The sequence below is a fragment of the Typopeltis vanoorti genome, chromosome 7 (genome assembly GCF_054136105.1).
Source record: "Typopeltis vanoorti isolate ZY-2024b chromosome 7, IOZ_Tvanoo_1.0, whole genome shotgun sequence".
In the NCBI taxonomy this organism is placed as follows: Eukaryota; Metazoa; Arthropoda; class Arachnida; order Uropygi; family Thelyphonidae; genus Typopeltis; species Typopeltis vanoorti.
The window spans coordinates 17,456,306-17,477,138 of NC_143555.1; the positions used below are offsets into that span (position 1 = coordinate 17,456,306).

Genomic DNA, 20,833 nt, shown 5'->3' on the forward strand with positions numbered 1-20,833 from the left:
AATGATTGTTATAGAATATCAACTGATGAAATTTTTTGTTATATGGAAGGTGGAAAGAGAACATGGGGGCATCCATGGAAGTTAAGTTTGTTTGCAGTCAAGAAAGGGGTAAGAGAGAAGTTTTTCTCCCAGAGAGCAGTGATTGAGTGGAATGAATTTAAGGTATGATAGCTGGTTCAGGTGATTTATAGCCTCCCTCGATGAGTCCTTGACTTCCTGGAGGTCTCAGATAATAATAATAATAATAATAAGGCATCATCAGTTCAACTAATGAACAACAATAGGAATTGAATTCTAAAAACAGTAGTGCACATGCTTAAATTGGAATCCCTTTGCGTATACAATCTCGTGTTCATGGATTAAAAAATACTGGGCTGAAATATAATAATAATAATAAGGCATCATCAGTATGACTAATGAACAACAATAGGAATTGAACGTGTGGACAGACTTATGTGTTCGTCAAACATGCTGTTTATTATTTTAACGGTATAATAAAACACAGAAACTAAGTAAATAATTAATTTATTAACTTGATGCTGATATTTCGCTGGTGTTATAACCAGCATCTTCAGAGCACAAAAACACTGTTTGTCACAATACGAGAGACTAAAACAACATGGTGTACTTAAACAAAATTGTAGCAGCAACACAAAGACTAGAGTCCTGATTTTGGCGCCCTCTATCTGAAAAAAAAAAAAGCTATCATATATTACTAGAGGCCTAGAAAAGTGCTAGTTTTTTCTTAATATGACTGTCTCCCAGATCTTCGGCAAGTTAATACAGCCATATTTGTTGAGATTTGGAGTGTGTTTTAGGGCTTCTGTCGCCTCTAAGAACAATCTCTCTGATTTATACGGATTTCTGTGTAGTACTTTTGTGTTTTTCCAGTTGATCCTGTGTGCAGGGGTATCCAGAGCATGGTCTGCTAGGCCCGACTTCCCATAATAATAATTCCGGACGTATCTTTTATGTTCGCTGATGCGGATGTTCACAGTTCTTCCTGTTTGACCGTAGTAGGCTTGATTGCATGAGCAGGGTACTTGGTAGACTCCTGGATGTGATAAAGGAGGAATGCTGTCCTTGGGTGAGCGGATGAGGGTGGCTAATTTGCTACATGGTCTGAATGTAGTGCGTAGTTTATGTTTATTGAGAATTCTTGAGATCTTTTCGGATGTGCCTTTAATGTAAGGGATGGTGACTGTTTTGTTGTAGTTCTCTGTGGTGGATGGTGGGAGGGGTTTCTTAGAAGTGTTTAGTATTTTGTTTATTTTATGTGGATTATAGCCGTTGACCAAGAAACGTTGGCAATCAAGCCTACTATGGTCAAACAGGAAGAACTGTGAACATCCGCATCAGCGAACATAAAAAATACGTCCGGAATTATCATTATGGGAAGTCGGGCCTAGCAGACCATGCTCTGGATACCCCTGCACACAGGATCAACTGGAAAAACACAAAAGTACTACACAGAAACCCGTATAAATCAGAGCGATTGTTCTTAGAGGCAACAGAAGCCCTAAAACACACTCCAAATATCAACAAATATGGCTGTATTAACTTGCCGAAGATCTGGGAGACAGTCATATTAAGAAAAAACTAGCACTTTTCTAGGACTCTAGTAATATATGATAGCTTTTTTTTTTTTCAGACAGAGGGCGCCAAAATCAGGACTCTAGTCTTTGTGTTGCTGCTACAATTTTGTTTAAGTACACCATGTTGTTATAGTCTCGCGTATTGTGACAAACAGTGTTTTTGTGCTCTGAAGATGCTGGTTATAACACCAGCGAAATATCAGCATCAAGTTAATAAATTAATTATTTACTTAGTTTCTGTGTTCTATTATACTGTTAAAATAATAAACAACATGTTCGACAAAAACATGTCTGTCGACACGTTTAAGGATTCTTCACGGAGACGATATCGTACGCAATACACGCAATATGGTAAGTGGAAGTTGAAATTGGCACGGCAACTAAACAGGTTAGCCTTCTTAAAGAGGTGCCAAGACACCAAATTAATACCGAACTGTTTTAAAATCAAAAACAAGTTCCACTCGGCCAAAGCCCAACGCATTTATAAACGAGCGAGTGTAGCGCTTTTACGTGAACAGATTAACACCAGGCACCTGGAATTAGCAAAAGCAAATGCAACCATCAGCGAATTACGAGAATCACTGCATAATATTCTAAATACGGAACTTTGGCAGATCTTAGAGAACATCACCGGTGCAACGGCAAAAAAAGAATTCGACAGAGTCAAAAACCGGCACCAAAATAAGTTTGAAAATCTCCAACAACGGAACACCATACAATGACCGCAATTACAACAAGACCTCATCATTGTGAATCTATCGTCACTCACCTTAAGCAAAGAAGCCACGACTGCTTTAAGTTGAGGGCACAACTTTGCCATAACTCCCAAGCAAGTTCCAAAAGCCAAAATAATGGCGTCCATCGAACGAGGAATATACGACCTACCTCCAACAATAGCTAACAACATACGTTTAGCTGTGGCCAACATCCTAATCAAGTCCAAGCCTCCCAAAAATAATATCCCGCATAAAGAATTCATTGCTATAAAAGAGCTACACAACAACAGCCAGATTACCATAACAAAAGCAGACAAAGGAAATGCAACCGTGGTGATGGACACAACTGAATATGAAAACAAAATGCACACACTATTACAAGATCAGTCAACATACAAAATTATAGATTGCAATCCCACCAACACACAAAAGAATAAGGCATGAAAATTATTGAAAAAAGTCACTTCCTGGCCCAAAGACACAGTTAACAAACTCAAACCCTTCCATGTTAAAACACCGAGGATCTATGAAGCACCAAAAATTCACAAACCAGGCACACCCCTACGCCCAATTGTGGACAGTATAAATAGTCCCACATACAAACTGGCTAGACATTTAGCGAAGCTACTAGCCACTCTCACTAACAATTCTCCCTCCTTTGTCAAAAATTCAGCACACCTAAAAAGCATCTTACAACACCTAACCCTAAAAAGCTCAGACTTAATAGTAAGCTTTGACATCACTTCACTATTCACAAATGTACCACTAATAGAAACCCTCAATCTACTGAAGTCACACTTCCCCCTGATATATTTGAACTATTCAAATTCACAATACATGCAGGATATTTCACATGGAAAGGGAAAATATACAAACAAATTGATGGGACAGCCATGGGCTCCCCCCCTTTCCTCCCCTAGCCAACTTTTACATAGAACACCTGGAAAAACAAGCAATCAATACAGCCACTCTCAAACCAACACTTTGGCTACGCTATGTTGATGATGTGCTTGCTATTTGGCCACATGGCCCTGAGACATTGAAAACATTCTTAGCACATTTAAATAGCCAACATCCAAAAATCCACTTTACTATGGAACTGGAAGCCAACAACTGTCTGCCCTTCCTGGATACACTCATCACACGTCTCCCAGATGGTTCCTTATCATTTTCAGTTTTTAGAAAACCCACACATACAGGCAGATACTTACACAAACAATCACACCATCATCCTTCTCAACAATATGGCATATTAAAAACGCTAACCCAAAGAGCGAGAGCAATCTGTTCACTCACTTACGCCACACCTTCTTGGCCAATGGCTACAATCCACATAAAATAAACAAAATACTAAACACTCCTAAGAAACCCCTCCCACCATCCACCACAGAGAACTACAACAAAACAGTCACCATCCCTTACATTAAAGGCACATCCGAAAAGATCTCAAGAATTCTCAATAAACATAAACTACGCACTACATTCAGACCATGTAGCAAATTAGCCACCCTCATCTGCTCACCCAAGGACAGCATTCCTCCTTTATCACATCCAGGAGTCTACCAAGTACCCTGCTCATGCAATCAAGCCTACTACGGTCAAACAGGAAGAACTGTGAACATCCGCATCAGAGAACATAAAAGATACGTCCGGAATTATCATTATGGGAAGTCGGGCCTAGCAGACCATGCTCTGGATACCCCTGCACACAGGATCAACTGGAAAAACACAAAAGTACTATACAAAAACCCGTATAAATCAGAGAGATTGTTCTTAGAGGCGACAGAAGCCCTAAAACACACTCCAAATCTCAACAAATATGGCTGTATTAACTTGCCGAAGATCTGGGAGACAGTCATATTAAGAAAAAACTAGCACTTTTCTAGGACTCTAGTAATATATGATAGCTTTTTTTTTTTTTTCAGATAGAGGGCACCAAAATCAGGACTCTAGTCTTTGTGTTGCTGCTACAATTTTATTTAAGTACACCATGTTGTTTTAGTCTCTCGTATTGTGACAAACAGTGTTTTTGTGCTCTGAAGATGCTGGTTATAACACCAGCGAAATATCAGCATCAAGTTAATAAATTAATTATTTACTTAGTTTCTGTGTTCTATTATACCGTTAAAATAATAAACAACAATAGGAATTGAATTCTAAAAACAGTAGTGCAAGATTCCCTGACTAAACTGAATAACTGTTGTAATAGATATGGTATGAAGATCAGCAATAACAAGTCAAAGACAATGAAAATAGGCAGAAGCAGTGAAAATGTCAACTGCATTGTGAATGGAGGAACTATAGAACAAATGGAACATTTCAACTACTTAGGAACGATTTTTAGAGAATATGGTAATTAAAAATGGAAATAGACAACAGAATCAACAAAGCTGATATGGTAAGAAGTCAACTGAATAAATTTATATGGAATAAGAGAGAAATTAGTCAAAACACTAAATTAGCTGTATACAAGACAGTGAGTGGTCAAAACAATTTTAACTTGTGGATCTGAGAGCTGGGTCAGAAGTAAAACACTTGACCAAAGACTAAAGACTGCAAATATGAGAGGTCTGAAAAAGATTAGGGGCATGAACAGATTGCATCTTTATTCAGTACTGGGACAACATTATATGGCAATATTATATTAAAATCGAGGCTATTAGGAAAGAACTTGACATTGTCAGCATCCAGGAATGAGTTAGCAGAGCTAATCTCAGGTGGTATATAAATTATATATTTTGTTTAATCCTTTATCCAAGTGTAAGCAAACAAAGTTTGTGCCTGAAGTATCTTCAGGACTGAGGCAACTCGTGGCAAAGGTGGACTAAGTTCTCATCACTTTCCTTAGTATCCCATAATGCAAAGCACATCTTCTTGTGGAGATGTATACTGCTATGCATTAATGGAAGGGTCACTACCTAGACCGGTTTCGACCTTTATTGAGGTCTCTTTGGTGGGAGCCAGAGGTGATATCAAGGTTGAAGCAATGTAGAACTCATATTTCCATCAAAGCACAACTCCACAAGGAGATGTGCTTTGCATTATGGGATACTAAGGAAAGTGATGAGAACTTACTCCACCTTTGCCATGAGTTGTCCCAGTTCTGAAGATACTTCAGGCACAAACTTTGTTTGCTTACACTTGGATAAAGGATTAAACTAAATATATAATTTATAGTCTAACTAAGTGGGGAAAAAACTTCCAACATCTTAGGTGGTATGGTCACTTAAACAGAATGGACGAGTAAAGATTAGCAAAACAAGTGTTCTCTGCCAGGTTGGCAGGAAAAAGATCCAGAGGAAGACAAAGATATATAGATTGATATGGTAAAAGTGCCTTAGAAGATAGAAATATAAGATCTGATAATGTTGGAGTCTTGACAGGTAACAGAATGATTTGGAGGAAAATTGTAGATAGGAAGTTTGTAATGATGTAAATTTTTCATGTAGTACTATGATATCCAGTACACCCCTTGAGGGTACATGTCAGGAATTTGATGATGATGATGATATTTCGTTTCTATCAGAGACAACTTCAAGAATGCAAAAGCCTTTCTGATAATTGTTGCCACAGGAGTGCAGTTTCTTGCTGACATCACTGTGGCAAGCATTGACTAAAGTTGATGCTTGCCACAGTGATGGGGTTTTGCTTCTATAGAGTAAAGCCAAAGTTTGGCACAGCACTATCTCACAGAACAACTTCTGATTATCCTGGAGTGATCCATATTTAGAAAGGAAGTGTGCTGTGCATTATATAATACTTGAAAAATATGACACAAAGTCATCTATCTACCTCCCTATACAAGTAGCCTATGAAGCTGTTATTACTATTACTATTTTCTTGGGCATCTCCATGGAGCTAGAAACCAATTGTAGGAGATACACTCTAACTATTGTTCACACAATACTTATTATGCCTTTCTTTCACTAACTCATTCACTAACCTCTTGTTCTCCCTTGATCCGCTGTTCTCTCCCTTCTTACCATGTACTAAAAAAAAAGTCTGGCATCAGTCCTACCCCTTAAATATCTTGTTTGTTTATCATGTTCCTGTTCCCCCCACCCCATCAACTAGTCTTTGTATTCCACAGAGCTTTAATTCCTCATTAACACATTCATTGCCAAGCTGAAAATTGGAATTTCGTGTGGTGGCCAAATTTTTTTACTTGATAGCGACGTCCACGCGATAACGCGTGATTGGCCGTTTGGTGAGAACTCGCGTCACGCGATATCGGTTGACTGTAAATGAATGTGTTAAGGAGAATTTCATAGACTTGTCACAATCTGAGTAACTTGCCTCTGGATCCTCTTCACCACTTTCTCATTCTCATGGAATCCAGGTGGCCAGATCTGCAAGCCTATGACATTATTTTGCAGGCTACTTATGCAAACTCCCCAAGCAGTGTGCAAACTTTTGCTTGCTCACTGCTAAGCAAAGAATAAAAACAAAAATATAATTTCTTATCTAATAAACCATGTGGGGAAAAAAAAAAACTTAAGAGTACTGTGTGAATGTTATTTGTTCCATATTCAACCTTGTGCAGGGGGGGGAACAAACTTTCTGTTTCACTAGAATGATTCTGACTTAATTTCCAAACAACTCAGACTTTTTTAGTAGAAATCCAACACATTAATGGCTGTAAACTTTTGTTTTGTACATTAGTACTATGAGTAAGCTAAATTTAATAGATGATCCAGAAACCCCCTGTAGAGACCAAACAAACCAGAACTTTTTTCCACTTTAGGCTCTAATATGCAGGACAGTGGTCTTACATTCAGCAATGAAAAATCATCCACCTGAAAGACAATCATAAACAGCTATGCCAGTGCAGGATTCAAACCCCCCTACAGCTTGTTAGATGGAGAGTGGGCACACCATCTATTCTCACCCAAATGAGCTGGAAGATATATTTGAGATTTGCAAGTTTATTTGAAATTTGCATGTTCACCATATTTGATTACGAATTCATCAAGTTTGATAGACTGCTAGGAATACTTTTATTTTTGGGGTAGGTTTATTACATATTTCAGGGGAAATTATATTTGAGAATGTTGTTTTTAATTCAAAGACTGGTCATATAACATTTAATGAGTGAAGGGAAAAAATATAGAATTCAAATAATTAATACAACATACAAAAAAGGTTACATGAGAGTTATGATGAGTGTTACATTTATAGGTATGTACATAACCATTAATTCAACGAAAAATTTCAAAGTAGTTAAGAATGGCATTTCAAATAAACATTAAGTAGTCATTTCTTACTAAGTAAGTAAAGTGGCACTTCTTTGCTAGCATATTGGAGCTCCACCTCAGCCATAAATTATCCTGAAGTTGTATTACTTGACACAGTCCTGAAAGTTACATGTTTACCATATTAGTGTTTTATTTACACTAATTTCTTTTTAATTAAATAAAAATATTAGTATTACTATTACTACTATTATATGGAAACCTATGGAGTCCAAAGGATTGTCACTGAACACACACATACATACTTATCATCATTCACACAAAGCCTATCATATCTTTCAATGACAAAGTACTCATGATCATCTTAGGCAACCCATTCCACTCATTCATTCTTCTCCAAGCAAAAAATCTAGTCCTTATACCCTTGTTAACCACACTCTTACACAACTTCCAGGAGATGACTACATGTTTTCTCCTGACATGTCGTGCACTGGAAAATTTCTTCAGCATCTGTTCTAAAAAAAAAACACTTTTAAAAATGAATGTTCATATCAATTAAATTTTGTAATCTACAAACCCTCAGCTTATCCTCATGGGCAGCACTCCATACACAAACGATTTTGATCGTTGCCTCCGAATCTTCCCCACACTTTCACAAGACATTCTAGCAATTAAATCTGTGCATAGTGCATCAAAACCTTACAGAGAGAGAAAGAAATAATAACCTCCTTATCTCTACTTTTTTTTGCGTGTTCTTCAACATCCCAATAATCATTTTATTTTGCATCTTTTCTGCTTTCCCTGTTTTGCATCAGCAAAGAACTGTATACTATCCTTAAATAATTTTATATATCATTAATATACAAATAAATTAAGAAATATAGAACCATTTGAGACAACAGTAGTCATTTAAACTCTCTTGGATTCTACTAAACACACAAACCTTCTTTGATGTTTGTCCATCAGCCATCCTCTTATCTATGTCACCAGCTTTATATCCATTTGATCCAATTTGTTATTATTATTATTACTATTATTACTGCACCCTCCACTGAGTCAGCAGACTCATCATGGGAGGTTCATTCAACTGACAACATATATATCATGTGGTGGTGGTTTTTCCCTTCAGTCGTTTCCGACCCTAGGTGACTTTGTAGGCATTGTCCACAGAGTGTTCCTAGTGAGATTTTTAAAGTTTAGTACAGCATTGCTTTCCTCAAACCTCCAATTTTATCTGGTTTCAGGACAGGCATATGGCTGGGATGTATTCAAGACTGTAATCCATGTGTGCCCACGGGGCCAGTTTGCCTGTTCTGGGGTACGAAAAAATCGAGTTTCCAGATGATAAAACCACCTACCTTTGTATGAGTCTGGTTAACTCGCCTTTCACTGAAAGAGACCAGATAAAGGTTCCTCAAGACACTGACAGGAACATGTTCTGGTAATATTTCTACTCCTCACACCCTTCTTCACCACACTCTTTCATAACTTCCAGGAATGATCTGGTTTTTCCCCTCTTGTGTGCTACTCTTCTTATAATCTCATTTTTATAATCATCATTTCACTCCTACTCTATTTGTTATTTATCTAACTTACTAACCTGGTATGCAGTTATGTAAGAAGGTTCCAAGTAGTAGCCTGTAAAATGTCTTTGCTAAGTTCAGAAGTATGATGGTGTTGCCATTTTCTTTATCCAATGCAAATGTTATTTTAAAAGGCTAAATTACTAAGGCAAGATCCACCCTTCACAAAGCCATGCTGCTCTCGTAAAGTATAATATTCTTGTCCACTATTATCTGGATTAATCCGATAAAATCCTCTCACTAACTTAAATGTATCTATCATATCACCGCTTTCCTCCTATCCACCAAACTCTGCAATCCACATTTTTCAACTGCTCTCCATAGCCAGCAGTCCAAAGCCCTGATATTGTCTTAGTCACTTGCCTCTGAACCCTCTCCAATGTCTTCACATCACACTGAAAATCAGGTGACCAGATTTGAGCACAACAGTCCTAGTGTGGTCTGACCAGTGCTTTATACAGTGGAACAACCACATCCTTATCCCTACATGTTAGAGTACTTCTTATCATAGCAGTACTATGATGTGCAGCCTTTGCAACACTAGCGCTCTGCTCTCTAAACTTCAGTCTACTGTCAACCATAACTCCCAAATCTTTAATCTCATCCACTTCCTGCAGTACGGCACTATCAATATAGTACACAGCCTTATATTTCTGGACTCCAAAATGCAACATCTAGCACTTATTGATATTATAACTGCAACCCCACTCCTTTGTCCAAGTAAAAAGTCTATTCAAATCTTCCTGAAGGAAATTATCATCATATCAACAGAAAATAAACATCAGCAGTGCTATTTATAATTTTTCCCAACTTTGCATCATCAGCAAACAACTGAAGATCCCCCATTCAGTCCACATGATATATCATTTACAAACAAATTAAACAGCAAGGGCCCCAAAAACAGAATCCTGGGGCAGGCCACTGGTTACCCTCCTTTTATGAGACACTGTTCCATTATACACAACCTGCTGATATCGTTCAGAAGGCCAATCTCCAATCTAGCTAACCAATATACTATCTGTTTCCATCTGCTGCAGCTTGTACACCAACTTATCATGTGGTAATCTATCAAACGCTTTTGCAAAATCCAAGATGATTCTCTCTTATCTAAAGCACCCATTACCCTATCATAAAATGCAAGTAAATTGCTAAAACAGTACCTACCATTCACAAATCCATGTTGACCATCATAAAGAATGCTACTATGTCTATCAACCCAATCGTATTCTATTCCTAACCAATCTCTCCAACACCTTGACCACAACCGCAGTTATACAGACTGGTCTATAATTGGAAACTTCTGTCCTAGAACCATGGAGCGGTATTATTTACAAAGGCATAGCCAGCTGTGGTGCGCATTCTTTAAGAATATATGATGATATGTCATCCATTCCCATAGCATCTAACCCAACCAACACCTGATACAGCTCTGATTCTTTCGCTTCCAGTTCTCCTAATACTTGGCTCCCTTCGATATATTCCACTGCATCATTTACACCAGTATGATATACGCTGATTAAGTGCTCGTTGAATAATTCCACTATATCCTTCACAACTGTTATTCTACTGACATGACTATCCACCACAATTATGGCAGTGTCAACTTGCTATAATTATTTTTTCTCTTACTTGCATATAGTGGAAAAATTCCCTTGACCTGACCAGCCAATCTCATCTCATTTTGCATCTTTTCTTTCTTTACCATGCTTGTCACCTTTCTACCCTGCACTAAATTGAACTCTACATATATCTGATCACAACTGTCTTGTACCTCCTCCATAGCATTTTCATTTCCAGCACAGCCTGCTTGATTTCACTGTTCATCCATTTCACTCCTACTCTATTTACTACTTATCTAACTCACTAACCTAGTATGCAGTTATGTAAGAGGGTTCCAAGTAGTAGCCTGTAAAATGCCTTTACTAAGTTCAGCAGTTATGATGATGTTGCCATTTTCTTTATCCAATGCAAATGTTATTTTAAAAGGGTAAATTACAAAGGCAAGATCCACCCTTCACAAAGCCATGCTGCTCTCATAAAGTATAATATTCTTGTCCACCTATTCCTGAATTTTGTTCAGGAATAGGTGGAGTTAGTTTATTCACATTTGAAGCCATTTGAAAACAAGAACCAAAGCTTGGAGTCTCAGTAGCAAATTCTGAAGAAGACGACACTGATTGATTCAGCTAGGGAGGTATGTGGTGAAGTTGTCTGTAATGATAGAAAAATAAGAATCCCATGGTGGACACAAGAAGTTAAAGAAGCAATTCTGAAAAGAGGAAAGCATACCAAAAGCTCCTAGAAAATAAGCCAGCAGATTTCCTAAAAGAATACTGAGAAAAATGCAAGAGAGCTACGTAATGTGAAAAAGTAGTTAACAAAAGTCATGGGAAGACTTGGGTTAGAATAGAGAAAATAAATATCAATAAGGTAGCAAAATGTTCTGGAGGCTATTGAAAAACTTAGAAATAGAGCAAAGGGCACTGTCAAAGGAATCAAAGATGACATGAAAAACTGAAGATAAAGATATCCTAGATGTCTTGAGTAATTACTTTGAAAGACTGTTAAATGAACCAAACAGTGACAGAACCATACTAGAAAATTTTCAAGTGGAATGCAAAGATAAGTACTTATATATAATTGAGGTAGAAAAAGCCATCAAAAACTTGAAATGTAAAAGGGCAACCATAGTAGATGATATTCATCCAGAAATCCTTAAGTATGGAGGTATAAAAGTTCTGAAGTAGCTACACTGCATAATTCAGAGGATTTGGTCAGAAGTTCGAATTCCGGATGACTGGAGAAGAGTTCTAATAGTTCCCATCTATAAAAAAAAGAATAAAGCTGAATGTGAGGGGTGCAGAGGAATTTTGCTGCTAAGTGTTCCCAGTAAGATAAGATTTATGCAAGCATACTTGAAAAGAGGTTGAGAAAGAATGTGAAAGAGAGACTTGGAGAATAAGCTGGGTTCAGGCCAAAGAGAAGTTGTCAAGATCAGATTTATACTTTATGACAAATAGTTGAGAAAACATGGGAATAAGACAAGAATCAATACTTAAATTTTGTAGATCTGAAAAAGGCATACGACAAGGTGCCCAGAGAAAAGCTTTTCAAAACACTACTACAATTAAACAGGGTATGGAACATTATACAGAGCAATACATAGTCTATATTTAAGTTGTCAGTCAGCAGTTAGAATTGAAGGAAACACAGGAAGATAGTTTGATGTAAAATCAGCGGTAAGATAAGGATGCAACATTATCTCCACTCTTATTCATCAACTATATGGATCACATTAGAAAGAAAGTGACTTTCAGCCTGATATTATAATTCGAAATGTCAAACTTTGCTTTCTGCTTTATGCAGGTGACATTGTACTCTTAAACACATCTTCTCTAGGATTCTCTAACTAAATTGAATAACTGCTGTAAGAAATTTGGTATGAAAATCAGCAATAAAAAGACCAAACTATGAAAATAGGCAGAAACATTGAACACATCAACTGCATTCTGAATGGAGAACCCATAGAACAAGTAAAATGTTTCTTCTATTTAAGAACAGTTTTTAATGAAGATGGCATGTTAAATCTGGAAACAGACAACAGGCATTGTGGATAGCAAGCTGATGATGATGATGATTTATGGTTTTAATGACACAAGGAGAGTAAAGGTCATATCGAAGGTTATAGCAATATGGTAGGACAATCACAAACATCCATGCCCGCAGCAGGGTAGCCAGCTGAATAAATTTATATGGAATAAGAGAGAAATTAGCCAAAACACCAAACTAGTAGTATACATGACAGTGTTCAAACCAGTTTATGCAACTGAGATTTGGGCTAGAAATAAAGCACTTGATCAAAGACTAGAGACCAAGATATGAGGGTTCTGAGAAAAATTGAAATTAAAAGAATGGGTGAGAAAAGGTTAGCTTGGCATCAAACAGGTGTTTGATGCCAAGATGGCAGGAAATAGACCAAAAGGAAGACCAAGGTCTTTCTCTGGTGCCTTAGAAGCATAAAATATTAGATATGACAATATTGGAGTGCTAACAGGTAATAGATTAATTTGGAGGTAAATTGTAAATAGGAGATTAATAATAATGTAAACTTAATCATGTAGTGCTGTCACAGTAGCCTGAATACCCCTTGAAGATACATATCAGGAAAGTGATGATGATGATGGGTTTCTTAATAATTTTACTGGATAATCTGGCACAAGTAAGCGATGTTGTCTCTGGTCGATATCTTGTTCTAGTGTCTCTCGGTGCCACAAAACAGTCACGAGCAATATGTCCTAACTTGCTACAACTGAAGCACCTGGGAATTTCTCGGCAGTGACCTTTCCTACCCTCTCCGTCTGAGGACAAAGGGGTTTCTATTCTATAGCATGCAGACATTTCTTGCAGCTTCCTCATCATGTGATCCATTCTCTCTAGCATAGGTTGCTGAAGCCTTTCAACTTTACTGTTGACAATTTTCGTTATTCTATCTTCTTGCAAGGAGGGGAACTCTTGATTTTTTGATGGATCAATCGTTAGCTGGCTGATCACGGCATCAAGACGTTCTATGAGTGGTTTTTGTAGCTTCTCCACCTCTTGCCTGACTATGGATCGAAATTCGTTGAAGTCATACGCACCTATTGCAACACTATAAACTGATTCAGACTTCTTTTCTTCAGAACTTCTCAGCACCTTCTGCTGTTTCTCCTTCTTTTGTATTCCCTCCTTCACAAGGTTGAAATTCCTGTCAGTGTCCTTGTTCTCTTTAATAATATTAATAGGCCTGGCAGTGGCTCCGGGATAAATGTCTCCCAACAGTTGTTGATGATCCAACCATTGCAGGGTACCTCTTTTACAGAACCATAGACTTAAAACCCATAATCAAGCTTTGATGAAATGTGTGTGATATCAATGAGCGTGTGTCGATGCAGGGGAAACTAGAATTATCAGGATGGATAGTAGCAGGGGTGGTCTCTTGTAAGAATAGGTGCTTTGGAGGAGAGGAAATACATCAGGTAATGCTGAATTTCCAGTGGGGTCTGGAGGGGATAAAGATAGCTAGAGAAACAGTGACGATGACTTATTCTTTATACTAATGCCAGGAGTATCCGGAAATAAAGGTAATGAATTGGTGGTGCTGATAGCATCAGCTGTAAAAAGATTATTAGGATCTCTGAGATGTGGTTGATGGAAGATGAGATACTGACAGAAATAGAAGTAGCAGGGTATAACATTTTTCGACAGGAAAGGAAGGGAAAATATGGAAAACCGACACTGGATATCTAATCATGCCAAAGTGAGACTACATTTACTGACAGTGAATTTACATCCATTTTCCATTCCCACAATTCCAGCCTATTCAAATAATTCTACAAGTGTCGGCAGCATTCCAGATTACCCCACCAATCTTTGCATCATCAGCAAATAACTTATTGCTGCATATTGCTATTTGCTTCCTTCCCAATGTCATTAATGTATAGATTGAATAACAGTGAACCAAAGACTGATCCCTGTGGTATATACACAGTGATTACCTTATTATCCACACTAATATTTTATAATCTAAACCCATATTCTCCAATTTATGCAACAGTCTTCCATGCTGAAATGGTAACATTATTATAGAATGCGAGCAAGTTGCAAGGATAACCTTCCCTTAGTAAACCCATGATGTTTATAGCAAAGTATAGATTCTCTATTAGCTCATTTCTAAATGCATGCCCTAACCAATTTTTCAAGAATGTTCACCACCACTCCTAAGATATAAATTAAAGATGCCAACAAATTATATTCTTGGGTAAATCCTTTATCCAAGTGCAAACAAATAAAAACAGGCATGTGAAGTAACATCACGACTGGGCTACTTGTATATAGAGGCTAATGACTTCACATTAAGTGAAGTCATTAGCCTCCATGCTTTAGTATCCCATAATATAATGCACATATTCTAATGGACATGTGTAATGCTATGCATTACGGGAAGGGCCACTACCCAGACCAGTTTCAACCTTTATTGCAGCCTCATCATTGGGTCCAGAATCCAGATCACCAGATCCAGAAGTGATACCAAGGTTGAAGTAATGCAGAAGTCATATTTCCATATACAAGTAGTCATAAGGGGTCACACCTTATTACTAAAATGCTCTGCATTAGAGAAAGATGTTCGAAAGTAGTTTCACTTGGTTATATTATAAATTAAGGATGCCAAGAAATTATATTCTTTGTTTAATCCATTATCCAAGTGTAAGCAAATAAAAATGAGACCTCAATAAAAGTTGAAACCGGTCTGGGTAGTGGTCTTTCCCATAATGAATAGCATTATATAAGTCCATAAGGATATGTGCATTGCATTATGGGATACTAAGGCAATTAATGTGAAGTCATCAGCCTCTATACACAAGTAGCCCAGCTGTGATGTTACTTCACGTGAACTGCCTTAGTATTAATTCTTGGATTAAACCAAGAATATAATTTCTTAACCAAGTGAAAAAACTTGCAAACATCTTTCTCTAATCCAGAGTATTTTAGTACTAAGGTGTGACACCTTATGACTACTTGTATATGGAAATATGACTTTTGCATTACTTCAACATTGGTATCACTTCTGGGTCTGGCTCTCAATGATGAAACCTCAATAAAGGTTGAAACCAGTCTGTAGTGACCCTTCCCATAATGTAGAGCATTATAAATGTTATTTTAGTACTAAGGTGTGACACCTTATGACTACTTGTATATGGAAATATGACTTTTGCATTACTTCAACATTGGTATCACTTCTGGGTCTGGCTCCCAATGATGAAACCTCAATAAAGGTTGAAACCAGTCTGTAGTGACCCTTCCCATAATGCAGAGCATCATACATGTTCATAAGGATATGTGCATTACATTATGAAATACTAAGGCAATTCATATGAAGTCATTAGCCTCTATATACTATAGAGGCTATTATTATTATTATTATTAAACAAGACCTCATGGAGTCAAAGACTCATCTAGGAGGTCCTTTTATCTTACACACACATCTCATCATACCGTGTCTTAAACACATTCAAACTACTTGCAGACACCACGCTCTCAGGCAAAGCATTCCAATCACTCACAACGCTGCACGAAAAAAACCTGCCTCTCACTCCCTTACTCACACCCTCCTTATACAGTTTCCAGGGATGACCTCTGGTTCTCCCCTGATCTCCCACTATTCTCTGTAGAACTTCTCCACCATTGATCCTATAACAACCCCTTACCAACTTGTAGGTCTCTATCATATCTCCCCTCTTCCTTCTCTCCACGAGACTCTGCAAATTACATCTTTTCAATCTCTCCTCATACTCAACATTCCAGAGGTCAGAAACTACCTTAGTCAGTCGCCTTTGGACCCTTTCCAACATCTCTTCATTCTTCTGAAAACCCGGTGACCAAATCTGGGCACAATAGTCCAAGTAACATAACCAAGTGAAAAAACTTTCAAACATTACTGAGATATTGACTGCTTGCTAATTGGATGCATCAGTTTGATACACACATAGCCTTGCCAAAGGAATAGTCAGTTTGGGCTGAACACTCTTTTAGCACCCATGCTGATATCCCATCAGTCCCTATTGCTAAATGCTCATTCAGCAGCTCTAATGCCTTCCTCTTCATACATCTGAGTTTCTTCTTTCTGAGTTTCAAGCTATTGCTGAGATTTCAGCAAAACTTTCTGCTAAAGTGTCTGCAACTGCTTTGGATTTGGCAACAGTTTTTGAACTGGTTTTAAGATTGATGGATGATCTGGGTCCAAGATTATTGTTGATTCTGATGTCTAACATAATGTGCTTTGGCCCAAGTACATTTGAAAACTATGAGTAAGATTTGATGTAGTAGGATATCTATGAAATATGCTTCATGTCTTAATCTTTTTTTTTTTTTTTTTGGCTGCTTTCATCAGGGCATTGGGCATTGTAGAAATCGAGATGATGCTTTTGGAATTGCAGCTGTTGCTGCCAGGACAATACAATCTGTTACACACATTGCTGATAATAAGAATTCAGGTGGCTGTCTCAACAAGCATTAAGATGGGAAAATATATTCCAGTGAGCCTGGTCATAAATTTTCTATCTTGGAGTATATGTTGAAAAAAATGGCCAATGTGAGGATATAATGCAAAATACAGGGAAATAATCACTTCCATAAATATTGTTTTTGACATCCCATATGAGTAATGGAAGACTGGCGGATTGTAAGATCTATTGAAGAATGTGAGTTGGAAGCCATATGAAAGAAGGCATGGACATGTGTAATGTGTTGTTCATTAGTAAGAAAAGAGAGAGAGAGAGAGAGAGAGAGGCGGGGGGGAGAGGTTGTTATTAACAAACATTTGCTCAACAATCCAGCTTAAACCCATTCATGCTGACACTACTCACAGAGCACTGTGCCCATTAAAGTCATTCATAACAGTATAAACTATAGCAGTTGCAATATGAGATTATCAAGGTCGATCCATGTTAACACAAAACCTGGTGATAAATAAACGGAACATACTATAATAAGAAATCACACTTTAAATTACACTGATAGGCAGATGGTTATCACTTCCGGAAGAGTGTTAAGATGAATGCACTGAAAGGAAATACGGTTGCTGCTAAGATAGCAATTCCTCCATGAAATGTCCATCTCCAGTTCAGTCTTTACAAATAATAGTGAAATGCTTAACATGGGGTTCTGAAGTAATCCACATTTCCACTGTAAGAATTTTTCTATTATTTTTGCTTGGCAGACTTGTCCAATTTCCTAGAGGCTGAGAGCTTACCTTTGTTTGGCTTGTATTTGTTAATTGATTTAGGAAGTATGGATGGCCACTGTCCACCTCTTCCTCTAAAAAAATGTTTAATAAATACTTCATCTTATGTGTCTGAATCAGTTGTGTTTTAGTTTACATTTAGTGGCTAGAGAAGTATATATTTCTTCTGTAAGGGTGTTTCTTTCACTGATGTCCTTGCCATAATTTTCCTGATAAGTGTATTTTCATTGAGCAGAATCATTTTGGAAGTTGTTTCAGGAGTGAGACTGTAATAGGTTTGGCTATAAAGATTTAATGTGGTTCACACCGAAGCACACATGATTATAAAGTTCAAGTAGGTTGAAATTATCGAATGGAGGAATAGAAATAAATGTGTTGCATTTATATGTCTGTGTCGCTTTGAACAGTTTCTTAAGTTTTTTAACTGCCATATTCTCAGCATGAAAATGAGCTAATGGGGAAGGAGAGTCTTGCCATTGATTTCAGGAGAGGGTGATGTAGTGACAAGCTTCCACTTTGCATTTGATATGAGATATTCCCAGTTTAAATCAGGTGACCAGATCATCCCTATGTATCAGAATGCACTGAACACATCGCCATATCTAAAACATCAAAAATTCAATTCTAATATCGCCCTACCAACACACACACACACATACAGAATAACTTACTGTTCATTGTAGTCTGAGCATTGGTAGCATGAGATTTCAACAAGAATATCAAGGGAACGTAGTTTTTTAAATGTTTTGGGAGATCATGCCAGTTGTTCTAAACCCATCTGAATAAATAAGGTGACATTCTCCCAATTAGCTTTTTTACTTGTTGCAAATCCAGATGAAGAGCCTCCATAGCTCAGTCAGTCTAGATGAAGCCCTTTGGTCAGAAAGACCTGAGTTCAATTCCCATCAATGACGTGAGGAACCTGAAAGGGAAAATTAGTCAGTATCTAGATGATGAGAAACACTGGTATATTTATTGATTTTTTTTTTCCTTGGTTATAAATTAAATTAATGCAAGAAATTATATTCTTTTTTATTCTATACCCAAGTCTAAGCAAACAAATTTTGCAAGTGAAGTATTTTCACAAAATTGCCTTAGTATCCCATAATGCAGAGCATATATCCTTTTGGGTGTGCATAATGCTAAGCATTATGGGAAAAGCCACTATCAGGGCTGGTTTTGATCTTTTTTTATTTTTGATTTATTGAGGTCTCATCGATGGAAGCCAGACCCAGACCCAGTGATACCAAGGTTGAAGTAAAGCAGAAGTCATATATTTCTCATATAAAGTAATGAAAAGGTGTAAGAGACAATGCACAGTTCCATAGACATGCCACAAAGTATGAAGCATTGCATTGTCCACAATGTTCAGATACCTGTTAGTTTATTTTTCACAGTATTGATTACAACACAGAATGATAAGAAAGTAATTAATATTTATTAACTTATTAGCTGATATTTTGCTGGTATTATATCCAGCATAGTCAGAGCACAAGAACAGTTTGTCACAGTACACACAAGCCTTTCCATGCATTTGTTCAGATACCGCTCAGAGTTCGATGTTTGCAGCACCACAAACAGAGCTCTGAGGCCAAACCAGGGGCATACCATCACACTGCAACTCTTCTGAATTTCATAGCTGGGGGGAGGGTTATGGACTCTTTTTACATATGAACGTCACTCTGGTGAGAGACGTTCATATGTAAAAACCATGTGCTTCAGTAGATGGTTATTTCACATGAAATATATGCAAACAACTAGGAAAGTCATGGGTTCATTCCTTTCCTTCCCATTTAGCCAATTCCTAAATTATACACAGAAAAGGGAAGGAGAGTCTAAAAGGGAAGGAGAGTTTTGCCATAAATACTGTTACAACTTCTGCACCCCCCCCCCTGCACAACCCACAGAATTGCACAAGTCTGGTTCCATTAGTGGTGCTGTGTGAAGCCAACATGTGTGTGTTTATCAGTAGATAAACTGAGAGTTGGGGAAAGAGAGAGAGAGAGAGAGGTCTAGCTGTACGGATTAATATGCAGTGGAGAGATTATGAGAACCGTGTAACTGTAATAGCACTTTACAAGGTTGGAATGTATCATATGCTCATTGGGCATCCACAAATGCTGTATGGTCACTCCAATGCCTGGTGATGTGCCACAACAGGTCGTACCATGTAGTCTTGTTGCTTGCTTTTCTGGAGGCTTCAACTCTCTGAAGATCAGTCACTCTGCACACACACACCATCCATCCATTTCATCAAAGGTTAACCTAACCTAACCTACCCCTTCCTCTTTTTCCAGGAACTTTACCTTCTATTACTATTCTGAGAAGTCCTCCATCCATCCTTTCAATGTGTCCAAAATATTTAACTTTCTTCTGCCAATATCCTTAAAGGGCCTTAAAGTTCTACTGATCTTTTCTAACACCCATTCATTTGTATGCTTTTCAGTATATGATATCCTCAACAGCTTTCTGTAATGCCACCTCAAAAGCAGCTATCATTTCTTATCTGACTTCTTCAGGTTCCAAGTCTCACATCCATACGTCATGGTTGGAAAAACAACTGCATCCAAAATCCTCAACTTTGTTCCCATGGAAATAAACCCATCTTTCCAGATTTTAGACAAGTCTCTGTCTGTTGTTTTAGCCATTTATAATCTTCTTCTGACATCCAAGCAATTCTTCACATTAATAATGGATTACAGGTACTCATACTTGCTGACTTCCTCAATTCTTTCTCCATTAAGGTACACTTGTTTCTCAAGAGCTTCCCTATTTGTATTTCCTTTGAGAACCATAATCTTTGTCTTGCTAGGATTGAGCTGAAGTCCTCTGTTATTACTGATCTTGTTAACTTTATCAAGAATTTGTCTTAGTTCTTCCTTATTAAAGAGGAGTACAATATCATCAACATACCTTAGATTACTGACCACTCTACCACTATCCTAATTCCTGTCTTGAGCTTATCTCA

The 20,833-nt window shown here is 37.5% G+C and overlaps 1 protein-coding gene across 4 annotated transcripts in view; it reads right to left on the reverse strand.

Annotated features, from left to right (window-relative positions):
* rasp (protein-cysteine N-palmitoyltransferase Rasp) overlaps positions 1-20,833 on the reverse strand; it is a 265,799-nt gene that overhangs the window by 236,685 nt on the left and 8,281 nt on the right. For 2 of the 4 annotated variants that reach the window (XM_090395698.1, XM_090395695.1), the window contains exons 2-3: positions 18,537-18,787; positions 7,576-7,664 (exon numbers count right to left, since the gene is read on the reverse strand). The gene's annotated coding sequence lies outside the window, so the exon portion shown is untranslated. The remainder of the gene's footprint in view (positions 1-7,575; positions 7,665-18,536; positions 18,788-20,833) is intronic. The other 2 variants (XM_090395697.1, XM_090395696.1) reach the window with 2 other exon arrangements.